Raw genomic sequence first — 12564 nt, 5'->3', positions numbered from 1 at the left:
AAAAAAAGGAAATCATTTGAGAATTTGAAAAAAATGAATACACTGAAGTAGACTAAAATGAGATGATGGGAGTAAAATAGAACTTGAAAAAATTTACACAAAAGTAAAGAGTATAGTAGAAAAAAATTAAAGAAAAAAATATTTTTTTCTAGAACCAATTATCCCTTTTATTCCCCACCAGGACAAACCCATATGTAGGCAGTTTTCTTTGCTTAGACATGGAAGCAGTTTTGACACTGGCCCTTGTGAAGCCACAATGTACCAAAAGTACTATGCCAAATGTTTATACTAGTATAAAAACTCCACATCCCCGGGGCGCCTGGGTGGCGCAGTCGGTTAAGCGTCCGACTTCAGCCAGGTCACGATCTCGCGGTCTGTGAGTTCGAGCCCCGCGTCAGGCTCTGGGCTGATGGCTCGGAGCCTGGAGCCTGTTTCCGATTCTGTGTCTCCCTCTCTCTCTGCCCCTCCCCTGTTCATGCTCTGTCTCTCTCTGTCCCAAAAATAAATAAAAAACGTTGAAAAAAAAAAAAAAAAAAAAAAAAAAAAAACTCCACATCCCCATATTGGCCACCTCAAGATGAAAACAGATAACTCCCTAAATGTTAACTTGCTCTACTCCCCTAATATTAAACATAAAAACCACATGGGAAATATAGAAATTCAAATAGAAGTAACATAAACCTGTCATAAATCGTAAACAAAATACTATTTGTGGGACAGCATGGATGACAAATGGTCTACTGTGTAAATTTTAGAATAAGGCAGACAAAAGTTGGAAGGCTGGTTAATTTTCCCCTCCTTCTGCTTCAGCTTCATCTCCATCTCCTTGGGTATCCGATGTCCACAATGTCAAGTTGTCTCTCAGTAATTGCATTACTAGTGTGCTGTCTTTGTAGGACTCTTCACTTAATGTATCGAGTTCAGCAATGGCTTCATCAAAAGCTGTCTTTGCAAGAGAGCAGGCTTTCTCCGGGGAGTTCAGAATCTCATAATAGAACACAGAGAAGTTAAGGGCCAGACCCAAACTGATAGGGTATGTTGGTTGCATTTCCTTTTTGCTGATCTCAAAAGCTTCTTGGTATGCTTGTTGTGACTGATCCACAATCCCTTTCTTGTCATCACCAGCAGCAACCTCAGCCAAGTAACGATAGTAGTCTCCTTTCATTTTCAAATAGAAGACTTTGCTCTCTGCTTGTGAAGCATTGGGGATCAAAAACTTTTCCAAAAGAGACAGTACATCATTGCAGATCTCTCTGAGCTCGGTCTCAATTTTCTCTCTGTATTCTCGAGCCATCTGCTGTTTTTTCTCAGCCCCTTCCGTCTTTTGCTCAATACTTGAGACGACCCTCCAAGATGACCTGCGGGCTCCTACAACATTTTTATAAGCAACTGAGAGAAGATTCCTCTCATTGGATAATTCAGCTCCTTGCTCAGTTACAGACTTCATGCAGGCTGCCATGTCATCATATCACTCAGCCTGCTCGGCCAGCTTGGCCTTCTGCACCAGCTCATTTTTATCCATGACTGGATGTTCTGTGTCCAGAGTGGGTGGTGGCAGGCGGACAGACGGGGGCTCAGCAGTCTCAAGAAAACTATTTTTAATAGAAATTGAAAGTAAAAATGAAAATTTTCTGTTTCTGCATTCAAGAAAAAGAAAAGAAATGAAAAAGAGAAAAAAGAAAAAGAAAAAAATCTTTTGAAAATTTGAAAAAGGAAATACATTGAAGTAGACTAAAATAAAATGATGGAAGTAAAATAGAATTTGAAAAAAAATTACACAAAAGTAAAAAATATAGTAAAAAATTAAAAAAATATATTTTTAATAAAAATTGAAAATAAAAATGAATTTTTTCTCTTTCTGTATTCAAGAAAAAGAAAAGTGAAAAAGAGAAAAAAAAAAAAGAAAGAAAATTGAATAGATGGACCTGCTAACAGATTGAAATAGGACTGAAATTACTTCATTTCCCCCTAGAAGTCAGTCTATGTAATGCTTTATAGTCCATAAACTAAGCCGGCAGTGAGACTTGTGTTCTTGAAGAGCGAAGTTGGCCCAGTTGGGTGGGGCTCAGTGTAATGGCTCCATTCTCCACTACCTGGCGCTGCTAGCCTACTGGGGTGGAGTGGTGTTGCCCTTGTAGGTGCCTATGCGCATGCGCAGGAATGGTGAAAATGGTGTCACCCAGGTACTCAGTCTCTAGTATCAGAACTCTGTTCTCCCCGATCAGCAATCGCACACCCATCCTATCTTCAGCTTTCGTCCGCTCCCCACTTTTTCACTGTCCGTGGCCAAGCCCCAGGTAATACCTCTCTCCTGAGTCTTGTCTCAGAGTCTTATTTTCCCCAGCGCCTTACTTCTGAAGGACTGTGGCTTTGACCTGTTCTGCCCCTCTGCGGGAGGGTCTCACCGAGCAATGGCCAAATGTTGGCTGCGCTGAGGAAAGCTTGCTGGACCCTGCTGCTGCCAGTGCCCCGAGACTGCGGCCAGGTGCCAGCCCACCCCAGAAGAAGTTTGCGAGATAGTGGAGCAGCAGCTTTTCAGGGATTATGGAAAATCACAACACACATTTGGCACCAGACTTCACCCTTAATGGCCTTGTCCCAGCGCCAGAGAATGTGGCTGTTCTCAGGTCTGCTCAGACCAGGTGGCTTCAATAGTCTCTACCAAATGTCCTTCCAGCAGTGGAACCATTTTTTCCCATGTGGCTCAAGACCCTCCTGGACCCCACTCTACTCCTGGGGATTCGCCCTTCCCACCAGAGCACCGCCAGGTATCAAGCTGCGGAGTTGCAGACTTTGCTCTCCCCTTCTTTACAGTTTTAATGGAATTTAAACCCTCTCCTTTCTCCTTTCTCCATTCTCCCTTTTTAGTTTAGTCCCTGTGGCTGTTTCCAATTTTCCACTTTCCCTCTAGCTGCTTTTGGGGAGGGCTGCTTTTCCCGTATTCTCCCCCCTCCCCCCACCGTCTCTGTCCTCTCTCCGCCCACAAAAGCAACTCCCTGCCCGCTGTGGCTTCTCGCTCCCCAAGTTCACATCTCTGTGCCACATACCTGCTAAATTCTGTGGTTCAGGTTGTGCAGATTGTTGTGTTAATCCTCCAATCAGTTTTCTAGGTGTGCAGGATGGTTTAGTGTTGGTCTGGCTGTATTTCATGGACAGGAGACACACAAAAAACTTCCATCCTGTTCCTCCATCTTGGCTCCTCCCCTCAGTTTCATTCATCGTTTTTATTCTGTTTCATTTATTTCCATTCTGATTTTTATCATTTCCTTTTTCTACTAATTTTGGGCTTTGTTTTAGTTCCTTTAGAAGTCGCATTAGATCATTTATTTGGGATTTTTCTAGTATTTTGAGTTAGGCCTGTATCACTATGAACTTCTCTCTTACAACTGCTTTTGCTGCACAGATTTTGTAAAGTGTTCCATTTTCATTTGTTTCTTCTTTGATTTCTATTTGACCTACTGGTGGTTTTGTAGCATGTTCTTCATTTGCTGTATATTTGTGTGTTGTCTTACTGTAATTGATTTCTAGTTTCATAGTTTTGTGGCTGGAGAAAATGTGTCATATTATTTCATTCTTCTTGAATTTACTGAGAATTGTTTTGTAGCCTAACGTGATCTATTTTGGAGAATGTTCATGTATGTGCACCTGAAGAGAATGTGTATTCTGCAGTTTTTGGATGAGTATTCTGTATCTATTAAATACATCTGATCTAACATTTCATTTAAGGCCAGTATTTCCTTATTGATTTTCTGTCTAGATGATCTATTCATTGATGTAAATGGAGTAGCAAAGTCCCTTACTATAATTGTTTTACTGTCAATTTCTCCCTTTATGTTTGTTAATATTTGTTTTTTATATTTAGGTGTTGTGATGGGTGCATAAATATTTATGAGTATTGTATCGTCTTCTTGGATTGATCCCATTATCATTATGTAATTCCCTTCTTTGTCTTTTGTTACAATTATGGTTTTAAAATATATTTTTTCTTATGTGAGTACTGCTACTCCAGCTTTCTTTTCATTTTATATGCATGGAATATAATAATATTTATATTATATATAATAATACATTTTTCCATTCCTTCACATTCACTCTGTGTCTTTAGATCTGAAGTGAATGTCTTATAGGCATCATACATATGGGTTTTGTTTTTTAAATCCATTCAGCCACCCTGTACCTTTTGATTGGAGCATTTCGTTCATTTTCATTTAAAGTAATTATTGATAGACATGTACTTATTGCCATTTTAATTATTTTCTGGTTGTTTGATAGTTTTTCTCTGTTCCTTTCTTCTCTTGGTCTCTTCCTTTATGATTTGATGGTTTTCTGTAGTGTTATGTTTGGGTTCCTCTCACATTATTTTTTGTGTATCTATTGTAAGTTTTTTTTCTTGGGGTTACCATGAGGTTTATATACATTGACATACGTGTGTGTGTGTGTGTGTGTGTGTGTGTATACACACACACACACACACATATCATTTATGTTATTGATATATACATATATATGTATGTCAATCTATTTTAATCTAGATAGTTGCTTAAGTCTGAATGCATTCTAAAAGCATTACAACTTTACTTCTCCTTTACCACATTTTATGTTTCTGATGTCATATTTGACATCTTTTTTATTTTATGTATCCCTTACTACTTGTTTTAGCTATAGTTACCTTTACTGTTTTTGTCTTTACCCTTCATACTAGCATCTTGAAGTGGCTGACCCACTGCCTTTATTATATATTTGCCTATATGGTAAGAATTTTTCCTTATATAGATTTCATAGACTTTTTAAAAAATTTCTAGCTATGACCTTTTCTGTTTCTCTTACAGAATACCCTTTAACATTTTTTTATAAGGCTGGCTTGGAGGTGATGACTCATTTAGTTCGCTTGTCTGGGAAAATCTTTCTTCTTGAATTTTGAATGATAGCCTTACTGGGTAGATTTTCTTCGTTGAAAATTTTTCTCTTTCAGCACTTTACCTAAATCCTGCTGCTCTTCTAGCCTGAAAAGTTTCTGCTGAAATATCAGACAATTCTAAAGAATTTTCCATGTGACTATTTGATTAATATTCTTTGTTTATCTTTAGCCATTTTATGATTATGTCTTGGTTTAGATCTCTGTGTTCATTTTCTTTGGGACTTTATGCTTCCTGACCTGGTATCTATTTCCTTCCCCAGGTTAGGGAATTTTTCAGCAATGGTTTCTTTGGTAACTATTTTGCCCTTTCTCTCTTTTCTTCTTCTGTGACCCTTACAAATGTGAATATAAGAAATTTTATTTTGTCCCAGAGGTCCCTTAAATTATCCTCACTTTTAAAGCTTTTAAAACAATTTTATTTTAGGGAGAGAGAGAGCACATAAGTTGGGGAGAGGGGCAGAAGGAGAGAGAGAGAGACTCTCAAGAGGGCTCCATGCTCAGCAGGGAGCCTGACACAGAGCTGAATCTCATGACCCTGGGGTCATGACCTGATGCTAAATCAAGAGCCAGACACTCAACTGAAAGCGTCACCCAGACACCCCTATCCTCATTTTTTAAACTTATTTTGTTTCTTTTTGTTGTTCTGATTGGGTGATTTCTACTCTTCTAACAAGTAGCTGGTCCATTTTTTTTCTGTATCATCTGCTATTGATTCCCTCTGGTGTATTCTTCATTTCAGTTTTTGTATTCCTCAGCACTTGGTTGGTTCTTTGTTGTATATTTTATTTTTTTGTTGGGATTCTCACTCATGGTTCCACCATCCTTCTCCTGAGTTCAGTGGACATCTTTATTATCATTACAATGAACTCTTTATCAGGTAAATTACTTATCCCTTTTTCATAAGATTTTTTTTCTGGGGTTTTATCTTGTTCTTTCATTTAGAACATATTCCTCTGTCTTCTGATTTTGTTTGGCTTTCTGTTTGTTTTTATGAATTAGGTAGAACAGCTACCTCTCCTGGTCTTGAAGGAGTGGCCTTATGTAGGAGCGTTTCCTGTGTAGACTGCATGTACCTGACTGGAGAGGGTGCAGACTGGGTGCAAGGGTCTTGGATCTTGCTGTATGGGGGCTACCTTGACAAGACAACTGGAGCTAGAGAAGACATGATCCAGATGTCCCTTGGTGCGTCATACTAGGGCTTCCTTGGCAGGGTACTGGAGCAGATGCAGGCTAGGAAGATCCTGGGGTGTACCATGCCTTAGAAGACAGCTAGACCTGGAGTGGGCATGGAATAATGGGGTCCCTGGGCATGCTACACTGAGGCTGCCTTGGTAGAGTCGCTGGAACTGGAGCAAGCATGGGGCAAGGGATCTGGGTGTGCTACACTGGAGTTTTCTTTGCATGGCACCTGGATGAGGCACAGGCCAGTGAAGTCCCAGGATGCATTGCATTAGTCCTGCCTTGGGATGACTTGTTTGGGTGCATGCAGGCTGAGCATCAATTTTGGATTGAAGACTCCCAATTGATATGTTGGATTGATATGTTCTTTTGTGCATAGTAACTTACTAAACGCTATTTCACTGTCATGGTTTTAATCTTTATTGTTTTTTGAATTTTTGACAACACACACCTGTGTCCTCTTTAAATCCAGCTGCCCATACTTGCCACTTCTGCTAGGGCAGTCATACATGAATTTCTTTTTCACAGGAGACAATTCCAACTTACAGACATCTAGAGGAGTCAGTCCATAAGTTGGACTAAGCCATTGCAATTGTTTCTCTAAAGTTTCAACTAAGAGACAAAGAAAAGGTAGTTAGTAAATTTCCTGAGCTGAAGGAACACTTGCAGTCAAGTCAATCCCATGTGAACTATGAAAGAGCAGGAAATGTGCAAGTGGATGACTTGGGCCTGCAGAGAGGGGAGCCTAGCAAACAGGGAGGTGGGGCAAGACCTGGTCAGTAACAAGTGTAAGAGATGGAAAGTGATACCCCTGAGTGAGTCCCTAACTTTCTGATTCCCAACTTCAGATTCCATGAAGCCTCACTATGCTTACATTCAAAATAATACTGTCAGTCTTTTTAGTAACCACATCCCATGACTTTGCTTTTGCAAGTTGGAGTATTCTTAACAGTCTGATCACACACCTAGAAAAGGACACAGCAAACTAAGGGAACACACTCATATGGGGGGGATAGGACAGTGGCCTACTTCTTCAGACATCTGTGCTTTAAAAGGAACGTGCTTAAATGGGGACACTAGCTTCTAATCCTCTTGTTTTACCTTTACGGGATGAAACTTCTACCCTATGAATGAACTGGGATAAAGGAAATTGAGACTTAAGTATTTCTTTTTCTTTCTGTACCTGTGGCAAAAATTCTATCTTATGAATGGTGGAAAGGTGGATAAAAGAGCCCCTGACTTCTCTGCCACACTTGCCAGGAACTTAGCCTGAAACATGTAGCTGGAGGGACACTGGTGAGAAATTCTAATGGCTGCCTCCTACAATAAAACACTGCATCCCTTGAGTGCGAGCTGAAGGATGACAGTCCTACCTTCTTGTCTACCCATCCAGAGTGGAGCTTCTGTCCTGAGTTGAATGGGGAGAGGGAGTGGGCTATGGCTTATATGTCACAGGATCTAGCTGTTCTTAGCAAGATTTAATAGATTTTCACGAATAAATGTTTTTAGTCTATGATCTTTATGGACAACTTATTTGTCTTAATTAGAACAATTTAAAAAGATTTTTTATGTTTTTATTGAAGTATAACTAACATACAGTGTTATATTAGTATGTACAATATAATGATCCAAAAATTGTACACATTGCTCAGTGCTCATTCACTAAGTATACTCATTATCCCCTTTACCCTCCTTTCCTCTGTATTTGGGTCTGTTTCATTGTTGTTGTTTTCTTTATTCATTTGTTTTCTTAAGTACCATATGTGAGGGAAATCATGGTAGTTGTCTTTCTCTGACTTACTTTACTTAGCATTATACACTCTAGGTTCATTTGTACTGTTGTAAATGGCAAAATATTTCATTCTTTTTTATGGCTGAACAATATTCCATTGTATATATATATATCACCTCTTTTTTATCCATTCATTTATTGATAGACACTTGGGTTGCTTCCATATCTTGACTACTGCACATAATGCTGCAGTAAACATAGGGGTGTATATTTCTTTTCAAGCTACTGTTTTCATTTTCTTTGGGTAAATACCCAGTAGTAGAATTACTGGATCATATGGTAATTATATTTTTAATTTCTTTTAGGAATCTCCATACTGTTTTCCACAGTGGCTGCACTAATCTGTATTCCCACCAAGAGAAGATGTTTTTTATTTCTGTGTCCTCTCCAACACTTGTTATTTCTTCCCTTTTTGAATTTAGCCAATATGACAGGTGTGAGGTGATAGCTCATTGCGGTTTTGATTTGCATTTCCCTGATAGCGATGGTTGAGCATCTTATCATGTGTCTGTTGGCCATCTATATGTTTTCTTTGGGAAAAGGTCTATTTAGGTCCTCTGCCCATATTTTAATCAAATTTTGGGAGTGTTGAGTTGCATAAGTTCTTTAAATATTTTGGATATTAACCCCTCATTAGATATATCATTTTCAAATGTAGTCTCCCATTCAGTAGGTTGCCATTTTGTTTTGTCGATGGCTTTTTTGTGTGCGAAAGCTTTTTGTTTTGATGTAGTCCCAATAGTTTAGCTTTGCTTTTGTTTCTCTTATCTAAAGTGATATCTAGAAAAATGTTTCTACGGCTAATGTAAAAGAAGTAACTGCCTATGTTTCTTCTAGGAGTTTTATGGTTTCATGTCTCACATTCAGGTCTTTTTAATCCACTTACAGTTTATTTTTGGATATGGTGTAAAAAAGTGATCAGGTTTCATTCTTTTGCATGTAGTTGTACAGTTTTTCCAGCACCATTAGTTGAAGAGACCATTTTTCCCCATTTTTAAAAATTTTTTTAAATGTTTATTTTTAAATGTTTGTCTAACCAACCTTGTTGGTTATTTTGAGAGAGAGAGAGAGCGCACGCAGGGGATGGGCAGAGAGGGGAACACAGAATTCAAAGCAGGTTGCAGGCTCTGAGCTGTCAGCACAGAGCCCAATGTGGGGCCTGAACCTACAAACCATGAAGTTATGACCTGAGCCAAAGTCGATCACTTAACCGACTGACCCACCCAGGTGCCCCCATTTTTTCCCCATTTTATATTCCTGCCTCCTTCATCGTAGATTAATTGACCATATAGGTGTGGGTTTATTTCTGGGTTCTCTCTTCTGTTTCATTGATTTATTTGGTTCTTTGTTTTGTTTTGTTTTGTTTTGCCAGTACCCTACTATTTTGATTACTACAACTTTGTAGTAAATCTTTAAATATGGGATTGTGATACTTTCAGCTTTGTTCTTCTTTCCCCAAATTGCTTTAGCTAGTGGGATCTTTTATGTTTCCATAGAAGATTTAGGATTATTTGTTTTAGTTCTGTGCAAAATATTGGTATTTGGTAAGAATTGCCTTAAATCTGTAGATTACTTTGGGTAGTATAGACATTTTAACAATATTTGTTACTCCCATACATGAGCGTGGGATATCTTTCCATTTATTTGTGTTATCTTCAGTTTCTTTCATCATCGTTTTGTAGTCTTCACAGCATTATGTCTTTCACCTTGTTGGTTAAGTTTATTCCTGGGTATTTTATTTTTGGTGCAATTTCAAAAGACTTTAAGTAGTTGTTTAAAATCATTTTCATCAGTTATGATGATTTTACCAGAGAGTAGGGCCACAGAGCTCTTCCTATCACCATTCTAGAAGAGGGACTCCAATGAATATATTCTTAAGATTTCATAATTTCATACAATTCCTATTGTTTGTATCATGACTGTTGCTTGCATTATCAGATACCATTTAAAAAGTAAAATATTTAAAGGAAAACATTAGTGTTTTAAAACTGGGGGAAATATGTTTAGCATATTTTCAGAGGATTTTTCTAATTACTAAAAGAGAATCATTTGTATTTCAACTACTTTCATATACACAGATGCTTCCAATCAGTTTGAGGGCACTTGAAAAGAGTTGATTCTTTTAAATATTCTAACTTCCCTTTTACAATCAATTCTTACACAAGATTTTGTAGCTTTCAGTCATGCCCCTGTCTAAAGTAGAATAATAATTCTTTCCTTTGTTTCTTGGCTAAGAATTCTTGAGGTCTCCATGGTATTCCTGCTTATGTTTGGACTCCATGGTATTCATCATGATTGTTTACTTGAAATGAAATTGATTCGGAATTGATGTGTGTCAAAACTGAACAATCTGAGACTTTACCATGCTTACAAGCTAACAGGTTAGCATACCACACTTTTCATGGATGCTGGCAGAAGACCCAAGATTCTTAGATGAAACAGAAAGCATAATTCATTAGAGCAACAGCCATAGTCACGTTATCATCATTTTATTTTGGTTACTTGAGCCCCAGTTCCCACATGACAACACCATGAGGGTCGGGTGACTTCTGCATTATAGGAGAGGAATCCTCAGTTTAGAAAACCCAAATCTTGTATATTTTACAAGAGTCCTGCCTCAACTTTGCACCAGAGAGAGGCATTATATTTCTTACACTGGACAGTAAATAAATCTGCCTTTTATTACAGAGGGAGACACTATCTTTATCTTTCAAGATTGTTTGCGATACAAATATTCTTGAAAAGATAGCCTAAAACATAGCTAGTCAGTAGTGCTTGTACATGCAACACATACATAAATGTGAGACTCGTGGAAAACAGTCTCCCAGCAGTGTGAATCATTTAGTTTCAACATTTTTACAATGACAAACCTAATCGAAAAGCAGCACCTGAAAATGGGAACTTCATTGGAAACAGTGTTTCATACAGGTGACGTTTCATTTACCTGAAGTTTATACTTGCAGGTGCCAAAATTTCCAACGATAAGCACTTGTGATGGAAACATTCAAAATATATATAACAAATTATTGTGTCATTTCCAACAGATGGTAGAAACACACAGACATTTATTAGTATGGATACACAACATGATAGTTATAACCTGTTCTATAAGATCACTGTGCTTTGGGGAGAACTGACTGGCTTACATAAAAGGCTCCCCCAAAGCAAGTATGACAACATGCTAGAGTAGGAATTGTCTAACTAGTCTAACTCAGTTGGCTAAATCCTCAGAACCAATAGTTATTTAGGAATTAAACCAATCCTTCTAAGAGTGAAGGGATTCTAGGATCTTATACTTTACCCTGGAGTGGTAAAAAATGAATGCATTTATAATATATTAGCCAATCTGTATCTTAAATATCCTGAATTTTAATTAATGAAAACCCATTACTAATACCCACTAAGTTGAGAAAAACCCACTAATTTCATCAGTGAAAACTCATTTAAAAATTTGGTGTGCTAAATAACAAAACATCCAGTGTGGATCAGAATAGTTAAAAATGCTTATAGTGGCTGGGTCTTTTCATATTAAATGCTGGAAAATGTATTCTTGATCAGGGTGAAACTTATCTCCTCAAAAAGTGTGGACTAAACTCCTCAAACTAAACATGCATATGCACTGTCAGTGCTGCATACAGTGTAAGTTACAGACTTCATGGTACGGGGTTACTGTTAATTCCATTTTGCAGCTGAGGAAACAGAGGCACAGACTGGTTATGGAACTTGCTTAGCGTCACAAAGACAAGAAATGGCAGGCCTAGTTCAGAGTCAGCATCCAGTTCTGTTGAGTGCTATAATTCACTGGTGGGTTCTGCTGCATCTTTAATTTTTTTCCCCATATGCTGTCTCTACCAAGTAGTCGATTTCCATTATTTACTTCTTTTATGGGTCTCCTTTTCCTGCTTCTACTAGTTAGCAAATTAAAATTCTCTGGGAGCTGAAAATCCAGATACATGAGTTCTTTGGGCTTTTTGCAATCAGTAGGATTGAATGAAAAGAGTAGGCCCTGGATTTGGTACTGAGGCCTTGTGAAAGCTGCTTCCAGGATTCCTAAAGGCTGTGGAAATCTGTCCTCTCTATAAGTGGTTTGTGACTGTGTTTAATTTTAAGGTTAACAAAGGGGGAAATGGGAGCAGGTGATGGCTGGGTTGCACTTGATGACTTTGGGAGAACGTTTCTGTGGTGACCGTCTGGTATTGTGTAAGGATGATTATTAATTCCAGCTATCAGCAGGACCCGAGCCAGATTAATCTCCATATGGCAGAGAGGCACAAGAGATGTGAGTGTAACCATCGATATACACAGGTCTCAACCTTATCTGCATGCTGGCATGGAGCATGTCAGTTTCTAATTCTTCTCTGGGAATATATCATCTGATTCATGTGTGAAAGATCAGTGAGGGAGGTGTATAAATCCCACTTTTGTTCAGCCTCCTGGGCAGTTTGAGCCTGCTAATTTCTACAGCATGCATGATATATAACAGAACAGCAACCTTTCAGATTTACAGTCTCTCCTTTGAGTCAAAATTAAGCAGGCAACCATTTATTAACATATCAAAGACAAAGACCTATGTTCTGGTTAGCACTACAAGTTTAGAGAATTGTGATGAATGAAAAGCCCTTCTCAATCTCTTTACCCAAGGTGTTCATTTGTGAGTATGTGCAAGCAGATGTGA

The 12564-nt window shown here is 38.3% G+C and overlaps 1 pseudogene; it reads right to left on the bottom strand.

Moving 5' to 3' along the window:
* Nucleotides 1–549: 549 nt before the first annotated feature.
* On the bottom strand, nt 550–1537 carry LOC131490062 (14-3-3 protein zeta/delta-like; annotated as a pseudogene).
* Between the last annotated feature and the right edge of the window lie 11027 nt (nt 1538–12564).

The sequence above is a fragment of the Neofelis nebulosa genome, chromosome 11 (genome assembly GCF_028018385.1).
Source record: "Neofelis nebulosa isolate mNeoNeb1 chromosome 11, mNeoNeb1.pri, whole genome shotgun sequence".
Lineage (NCBI taxonomy): Eukaryota > Metazoa > Chordata > Mammalia > Carnivora > Felidae > Neofelis > Neofelis nebulosa.
This window is presented reverse-complemented; position numbering and strand designations above follow the sequence as displayed.